Genomic DNA, 9,574 nt, shown 5'->3' on the forward strand with positions numbered 1-9,574 from the left:
TACCTGTTCTCCAGTGTTCATCACAGCACTCTTTAGCCAAGAGTTGGAACCAGCCCAAATGTCCATCATCAGATGAGTGGATACGGGAAATGTGGTATATCTACACAATGGAATACTACTCTGCTATAAAAAAGAATGAAATACTGCCATTTGCAATGACACGGATGGACCTAGAGAGAATTATATTAAGTGAAATGAGTCAGGCACAGAAAGAGAAATATCACTTGTTCTCACTTATTTGTGGGAGCTAAAAATAAATAAATAAATACACACAAAAAAACGGGGGTGGGGGGAGGGAAGAAGACATAACAATTACAATTCCTTGAAAAAAAAAGAATTAATGAGTTAGCACAGGTTGACAGCATATGGCAGAAGTAGGCAAGGTATGACACAGTGTTAGCTATACACATCGTTACTATTATTATGTGTGCTCAAACCTTGGTTTGCAGGAGAGCTCCACTTGCAGGGGTGTGCACAGTGATGTGCTGCCTGGCCCTGGCTAGCACCTCTTCTTTGCTTCAACCAGGATGGAATTTCTCTGGAAATCAAACACTAGCGCCTAACTATTAGTCTGGTCCATATATGACATTGCCATTTGTGTAGGTCAACACATTTTTGAATATTGAAAATTTCCTGTGGTTCAACCTAAAATAAGTAATGCTCTTGGCATAAAACCTGCAGACCAGACCACCTCTTAATGCTGTGCATTATGATCTTGACCTCCTTTTTTGGGGGACCACCACTGCAGCTCTTCCAGCCCTCCTCGTCCTGGCAGTGCCCATTCTTGGTTTGCCACCCCTCCATTATAGCTTGGAGCTGAGGAATAACAATAATGGTAGTAAATCATATAGGAGCACTTATAGCTAAAGGCTATAGGTGAGAGTTCTTTTTTTTTTTTTTTTTGTGACTGGTAAGGGCATTGCAACCCCTGTCTTGGTGTTACCCGCACCACGCTCAGCCAGTGAGCGCACCAGCCATCCCTATATAGGATCTGAACCCGCGGCCTCGGCACTCCCAGGGCGGCTGCACTCCCAGCGCCGCACTTTCCCGAGTGAGCCATGGGGTCAGCCCTATAGGTGAGAGTTCTAAGGGGAACAGAAATTACCCCCACTTGGAATAGGTTGGCTGATATTTTAACCCTCATATTAGGGTGCAGTTATAAGGCATAGAGAGCCTTGAGATGGTCTTTTCACTCCATCTGCTTCATGAGGGTCTCTAACTTTGAAAGACTAGTGATAATTAAGTGGCAGAAGTTGCCAACTTCTAGTTTAACATTAAAATATTTACATATCTTGGGACTACTTCCTAGGCACCCAGTAGTGACTATCACAAAAGGCTACTCTTTCCACAGTAACAGAAACACAGGCAAAGCATATAAACAGGCAGTTCACAGAAAAGGACATAATTCTTAAACATGGGAAAAGATGCTTATTGTGTGTTATAGTAAGAAACATGCACTCATAGTTATATTGAGTTGTCTGTCACATGATAAACTTTCTAGGGGTTGGGGAGTGGCAAACTCCTGCATAACGAGTGGGGGAGGAGAGGACTGGCATTCCTAGTTTCTCATTTCTCCAGACCCACTGATACTTGTTTTCCACCTCAGTGTCTGGTTTGAAGGTAAAGCTGCTTCAAAAGGTCAGTTACGAAATGCAAGATCATCTTGTATTCATGTACTTTATGCTCTCTTTTCTGTGACTGCAATTCGCCTTGTCACTAGTTCTGTCCTGAGTACTAAGCACTGTGCTAGCCACATGGAAAATGTCACATTTATGACACTATCTTGTCCTCCTAAAAAATCAGAGAACAGAGCAGTAAGTGGAAGAAAATGCTAGGCTCCTGATGCTGCTTCTTTGCTCCTGATTCAGCATTCAGAGGCTTGGTCCTTCCTTAGTTTTTGGGTAAACAGCTAAACAGTTGATCTGGCGATGTAGGGGATGGAGAGATGGAGAGACATCACCTTGCCATTCCTGAGAATAAAGTCAAGATGACTACAAAGGGCAATTCCATGTGAGTCATCAGACTTTGATTCTCTCCTCTACTATTTGTGGAAAGGAGGCTGGGTAAATATTTCCCTGGTGCTCTGAGAGCCTGCAGAGAGAAGTGTTTGCATGAAGACATAGGAAGCTAATCTCTTTGGATTGAGAACTCTTGGTACTCACTAGTGCTGAGTGGTAGTAAAAGAATAATTGTGAATGACAGTTTATTTCCATCCCTCCTGCCACCTTCCTCTGAGCTCTGAGCTTCTTCCCTGGGCAGGCATTTTACCTGTTGGGCTTTGCTTGTGTGTGTTAAGAAGGCAGCAGCGTTGGCCTCCAGGGTTTCTTTCCAATCCTGTGATTGTGCATTCCTGAATTTGTTGGCATGTTTCAGACACCAAACTAATTGCTCGCCCTGTGTTGTTATCCTGTCCTGCTTTTGGAGGTTCTTACTCCATCTGTTGTACTCTCTCTCTCCTAGGCCCAGATGCTGCTCTGTCATGTGATCGTTCTAATCCTGTTTCAAAGTGTGCATCCTGCTTCAGGACTCATTGATTGGCACAACAGCAGGCAAATTGTTTAATCTCCTAAAATAAGTTTTCTCATCTTTTAAAAGAGCACTAAGAACATTTTGTTACTGCACAGACTTTGAGACTAGACTTCTGGTTCAATTCAATTTTGGCTTTGCTGTTTCCTAGCTCTATGCCCTTGAAACATACTTCACTTCTCTGTCCCTCAGTTTTCTCATCTGCGAAATGGGAGTGACATGCCACTTACCTCATAAGAGCTGTTGTGAGGATTAAATGAAGTAATAAATGTAAAGTGCTTAGAACAATACCTGGCACATAGTAAGCAGTCAAATGTTAGATTATTATTATTATTATTATTATTATTATCATTTCTCAGAGTTATTTGGGGGATTAACTGGAAAAGCATGTACAAAATGAAGAATGTTACATATAAAACTTGCTATATTGTTTGTATATAAAACTTATCAAATTCCTGCCACCTTATAAAATGTTTTTTGATACTGAATTACTTACCACCACTCTCTATTTCCCCTTAATTTTCCCACAATCTTCTCCAAAATGTAGTTTATGCACATTGTCTCCATTTTCTCGCCTCCATTCACTCCTCGGCTCGATGCAATCTAGCGTCGGCCCTCTCTACCACCCAGACATGAACACTGCCTTATTCACGTTGCCAAGGCTTACTTGACAAATCTGGTGGCAGCATCTCAGTCGTTACTCTGCTTGACCTAACTACAGCTTTTGACACTGATGTAAGCCGTCTCTTTCTTGAAGCCCTACTCTCCTGTCGGGTTTCATGCCACCAGGTCTGTTTAGTCCTCCTTCTGCCTCGCACATGTGATCTCTGCAGACGACTTTACAACTACTTCTCTGCCTATTCTTTAAGCGACAGTCTTCCCCTGGGCTCTGTGCTTGCTACTCTTTATCTCATCTATCCTGTGGCTACAACTTCTGTCTGTATGAAATGTCTTCCACATTTATGTCTTCAGCCCCGTGTTCTTCTCTGGGATCCTCACCTAACAAATATAATGGCCAACCAAACATATCCATCTGGATGTCCTGCAGGCATCTCAAGTACAAGGTGTACAAAACTGAATAATAAATCTCTTTCCCATTTACCTTCCCTATTTTAATAAATCGTACTGCTATCCTCCACGTGACCAAGCCAGAAGCCCAGGAGTATTCGTAGTCCTCTCCCTCTTTGACTCCTGCACCCTGTCAGTCATGAAACCTAGTAAGTCTACTTTCTAAATATCCCCTCCACCCGTTCCTCCACCCCTTCTCTACTGACCTGTGTTCTTGCAATAGCCTCCTTGTTCTCCAGCTACAGCCACACAAATCAATTTGTGATTCCCTGAATATTTCAAGTTCTCTCATGCCTCTGAGTCCTCAAAAATGCCTCTCTCTGTGCCTGGAATGCCTCCTTTTCCTTAGTTTGACAAATAAACTTAAAATCCTCTCTGTAGTCTTCCTTGGTGTTCCCAGAAAATTCAGTTGCTGCGCCTAATGCTACCCATGTTCTTTGTGTGTATTTCCTTTATAAGACAGATTTTACTGTAATTGTTCATTTGGCTGCCCATCTCTCCATAACACTGAACATTGTAAAAGTGGAGGCCATGCCTTTTCATTTTTGTCATCGTAGTGCCAGGCACACCAGAACATTTACACCTGAATGTCCCCAAAACATCTTCCTGTAGATTGCATACCCTCCTGCCCCAACCTCACTGAGGCTTAATTCCCACTGTAACTGTTGAAGGTGGGAAATCCTATTATGGTCATTGAAAGTCGGAGCCTTAAAGAGGTGATTAGATTGTGAGGACCATGCCTAGTGAATGGATTGGTTCTGAGGGCTTTAAAAGGAAAGCATAGGAAGAGTTTTTCTCTCTCTGCTCTACCATTTTCTGCCACGTGAGACCCTTGTGTCATTGTCACCACCAAGAAGGCCCTCACCATAAGCCCTGTACTGTGGACTTCCCAGCCTCAGAAACTGTAAACAAGTTTCATTTTTTTACAAATTACCCAGTTCCATGTATTTTATTAAAAGCAACAGAAATGGACTAATACACATCTCCAACCTAACATGTTTGTTGAGTGACTGAATGAATGAATTTGTTGAACAAAACTTTTCCATCTTCTGTATCTTGAATGTGTCAAGGAACTATCTTTATCACCTTTGGTAACAAATATTTAATCACATCCTGACTGATGGATATTTATAACTTATTAGCCTCATCTGTTATTTATAACTTGTCCCCTTCCCAAGCCTCAGTTCCCTATAAGTGACAAAACTTGTTTTTCCTGTTGGCAGTTTCCATTGTTCCATGGAAAGATTATCCTTTGAATTAAAGCACAATATTGATAGGAATGATTCCTGAACGCACAGTTGGATTTGAACAGTATATTGGTATTTTAAGAGTGCAGCTTTCTTTTTATCTGGCATACATTTTAAAAGATAAACAAAAGTAACTTAAATTGGGCATCATTTGCAGTTCACTGTATAAAAGTTCTGCATATACATATATATATATATATATGTATATATATATATATATACTCTAGAATAGGGTGCTTCAAAATGTTAATGGTAAAATTAATATTATCTTTTAATTCTATTTTTCCGTGAACTCCTTGAAGCACCCTTATATAGGCAGAATATAATATACATAATCAAAAACATAGAATATTATGTATACACACACACACATGCACATATATAATTCACAAATCTCAAAACATTTAGTGAACTACTGTTTGACCCAGTAATTTCACTTCTGGGTATTTATCCAAAAGGATTGAAATAAGACTCTCGAAGAGATATCTGCACTCATGTGTTCATTGTGGCATTATTCATAGTAGCCAAGATGTGGAAACAACCTAAATGCTCATCAACAGATGAATTGATAGAGAAAATGAGGTGTATACAATGAAATACTGTTCAGCCTTTAAAAAGATGGAAATTCTACAGTATGTGACAACATGGATGAACCTTGAGGACATTACGCTAAGTGAAATAAGCCAGCCACAGAAAGACAAATACTGCATGATACCCCTTATAAAGAGGTATCTAAAATAGTCAAATTCATAGACTCAGAGTGGAACGGTGGTTGCCAGAGGCTCTGGGGAAGGAAAAATGAGGAGTTACTAATCAACAGGCAGAAAGTTTCAGTCACACAAGATGAATAAGCTCTAGCAATTTGCTGTACAACACTGTACCTACAGTCAACAATAATGCATTGTTCATTGAAAAATTTCTTAAGAGGGTAGATTGCATATTAAGTGTTCTTACCACACACACAAAAGAAAATATTTAGTAAATATTGAAGGGAAAATAATCCACATCTTAGTGCTGTAGATGGCTTATAGCAATTTCTACTATCCGTCTGGTCAGACTTAACACAGGGTATGTTCTGCTTTGCGTCTTGTGAAATTCCTCCCAGCTGTACACTTTAAAAAACATTGCTATACTCTGAGAAAAAGCAGAGTACACTTTTAAATTATTTTTTATGATTTGGTAATTAGGTACAATTTTTACTTTAATAAAATTATTTGGAATTTAGAAAAATGAAGTAATTTAGAACTGGAAATATAAACTGTCTGGTACAGAGTACTGGCTCACTTTTTTAGCAAAAGAACCTATTAGTTAATAATGATGAAACATAAAGCTGTGAAAGGTAGAATATATTTCTCATTTCTCAACTGTCTGAAAAATGTCACTAGGCCAATTTAATCATCTTTCCCATTGTCATTTAAATGTGTATTTGAAATACAGCATCATAAACTAAACGTTTATTTTAAAGTTGTCATGTTAGATTTTCACTGATCATAAAGCTGACTTATATTTTCTTTTATCTTTTAAAAAAGTTTTTTTTCATTGAAGCATGATTGGTTATACATATTTTGGGGGTACAATGTTGACTACCATCACCATGTATAACGTGCTGATGAAATCAATATTATTAGCATGTTCATTATTACAATTCATAATTATTCTTTATGCCCCTTACGCAATCTCACCCCACCCCTTTCTCTCCCCCGCACACCTCTAGTAACCATAGATTTGTTCTCTCCTTCTGAAAGATCAACGTATTATTGTGGTCTCTTCCTTCCTTCCTTCCTTCCTTCCTTCCTTCCTTCCTTCCTTCCTTGCACCCACTTATGAGTGAGGACATGTGATATTTTTCTTCCTGTATCTGGCTTATTTCACTTAACATAATTTTCTCCAAGCTCATCCATGTTGCTGCAAATGGCAGAATTTCATTCTTTTTTTATGATTGAGTAGTATTCCACTGTGTAATATATACACAACAATTTCCTTATCCAGTCATCTGTCAATGGACATTCAGGTTGGTTCCCTATTTTGGCTATTGTAAGCAGAGCTGCAATGAACATGGGAGTGCAGGATCCCTTCGACATGATGATTTCCATTCCTGTGGGTATATACCCGGAAGTGGGATTGCTGGATCATATGGTAGTTCTACCTGTAGTTGTTAAGAAACCTCCATACTGTTTTCCATAATGGTTGTACTATTTTACAGTCCCACCAACAGTGTAAGAGGGTTCCCCTTTCTTCAGATTCTCACCAGCATTTGTTTCTCTTGGTCTCTTTAATAATGGCCAGTCTAACTGGGATGAGATGAGATCTCAATTTGGTTTTGATTTGCATTTCCCTGATGATTAGTGATGCTGAGCATTTTTACATGTACCTTGTTCATTTGTATGTCTCACTTTGAAAAATGTCTGTTCAGCTCCATTTCCCATTTTTTAATTGTATTATTTGATTTTTACTGTGAAGTTGAGTTCCTTATATATCCTGGATATTAATCCCTTGTTGGATGTAATTTGCAAATATTTCCTTCCATTCCTTAGGTTGTCTTTCCACTCTGTCGATTGTTTCCTTTGCTTTGCAGAAGATTTTTAATTTGATATAATCCCATTTGTTTATCTTGTTGTTGTTGCTTGTACATTTGGGGTCTTATTCATAAAGTCTTTGCCCAGTCCTAATTTCTGAAGTGTTTCCCCTTTGTTTTCTTTTAGTAACTTTATGGTTTTGGGTCTTATACTTAAGTCTTAATCCATTTTGAGTTGATTTTGGTATATAGTGAGAGGTACAGGTCTAGTTTCATTCTTTTGCATATGGATGTCCAATTTTCCCAGCACCATTTACTGAAGAGGCAGTCTTTTCTCCAATGTATGTTCTTGTTGCCTTTGTCAAAGATCAGTTGACTGTAAGTGTGTGGGTTGATTTCTGAGTTTTCTATTCTGTTCCAGTGGTCTGAGTGTCTGTTTTAATGACAGTACCACACTGTTTTGGTTACAATCGCTTTGTAGTATAATTTGAAGTTGGGTAGAGTTATGCCTCTGGCTTTATTTTTATTTTTGCTCATGATTGCTTTAGCTACTCATGGCCTTTTTTTGTTCCATATGAATGTTAGGATGGTTTTTTCTACCTCTGTGAAGAATGTCATTGGTATTTTGATGGGGATTCCACTGAATCTGTAGATCACTTTGGGGATTAGGGACATTTTCACAATGTTGATTCTTCTAATCCAAGAGCATGGAATATCTTTCCATCTCTTTGTGTCCTCTTTAATTTCCTTCAGTAGTGTTTTGTAGTTCTCACTGTGGTGATCTTTCATCTCCTTGGTTAAATTGACTCTTAGTTTTTTTACTTTTTGGTGACTATTGTAAATGGCCTTGCTTTCTTGATTTTTTTTTCTGCTAGTTCATTATCAGAGTATAAAAATGCTACTGATTTTTGGGTGTTGATTTTGCATCCTACAACATTACTTGAATTATTAATCAACTCTAAGAGTTTTTTGGTAGAGTCTTCACATTTTTCTATTTACAGGATCACGTCATTTGCAAACAGGGACAGTTTGATTTAATCTTTTCCAATCTAGATACCCTTAATTTCTTTCTTTTGCCTGATTGCTCTGGTTAGTATTTCCAATTTTATGTTAAATAGGTCTGGTGAGAGTGTGCATCCTTGTCTTGTTCATGTTCTTAAGGAAAAAGCTTTCAGCTTTTCCCCATTCAGGATGATATTGGCAGTGTGTTTGTCATATATGGATTTTATTGTGCTGAAGTACTTCCCTTCAATGCCTAATTTGCTGAGGGCCTTTATCATGAGGGGTGTTGAGTTTTGTGAAATGCTTTTTCTGCATCTATGAGATAATCATGTGGTTTTTGTCCTTGATTTTGTTGATGTGGTGTATCACATCTATTGATTTGCGTATGTTGAACCATCCTCACTTCCCTCAGATGAATCCCATTTGATTGTGGTGTATAATTTGTGTGTGTGTGTGTGTTGTGTATTCTATTTGCTAATATTGTATTGAGGATTTTTTGTGTCAATGTTCATCAAAGATGTTGGCCTATAGTTTTATTTTTTTCTTGTATCCTTGTCTGGTTTTGGTATCAGGGTGATGCCAGCCTCATAGAATGAGTTTGGGAGAGTGGCCTCTGTTTCCATTTTTTGGGATTGGTGTTAATTGAAGAGAGTTGATGTTAATTCCTCTTTAAATGTTTGTTAGAATTCAGCAGTAAAGCCATGTGGTCCTGGGCTTTTATTTGTTGGGAGATAATTATTGCTAATTACTGCAGCTATCTTGTTGCTTGTTATTAGTCTGTTTAGGTTTTCTATTTCTTCTTGGTTCAGTCTTGGAAGTTTTTATTTGTGCAGAAATTTATCCATATTTTCCAGGTTTTCAATTTTGTTGGTGTATAGTTGTTTATAATAGTCTCTAATGATTGTATCTCTTTGGTATAGGTTGCAATGTCTCCTTACTCATTTCTAATTTTTGTTATTTGGGTCTTGTCTCTTTTTTTAGTTACCATAGCTAATGATTTGTCTATTTTGTTCTTTTTCTCAAAAAAACAACTTTTTGTTTTATCGATCATTTGTATCATTTTTTTTTTCCTTTTTGTCTTTTTTCGTGTCTGGCAACGGATCGCAACCCTCAGTGTCGTGCCCGTACCGGACTGGGACCGGCAACGGGATTGCAACCCTCGGTGTTGCTCCCACACCTCGCTCAGCCAGTGAGCGGGAACCGGTCTGTATGTGGG

This window comes from Galeopterus variegatus, unplaced genomic scaffold, assembly GCF_000696425.1.
Source record: "Galeopterus variegatus unplaced genomic scaffold, G_variegatus-3.0.2 Scaffold4611, whole genome shotgun sequence".
NCBI lineage: Eukaryota > Metazoa > Chordata > Mammalia > Dermoptera > Cynocephalidae > Galeopterus > Galeopterus variegatus.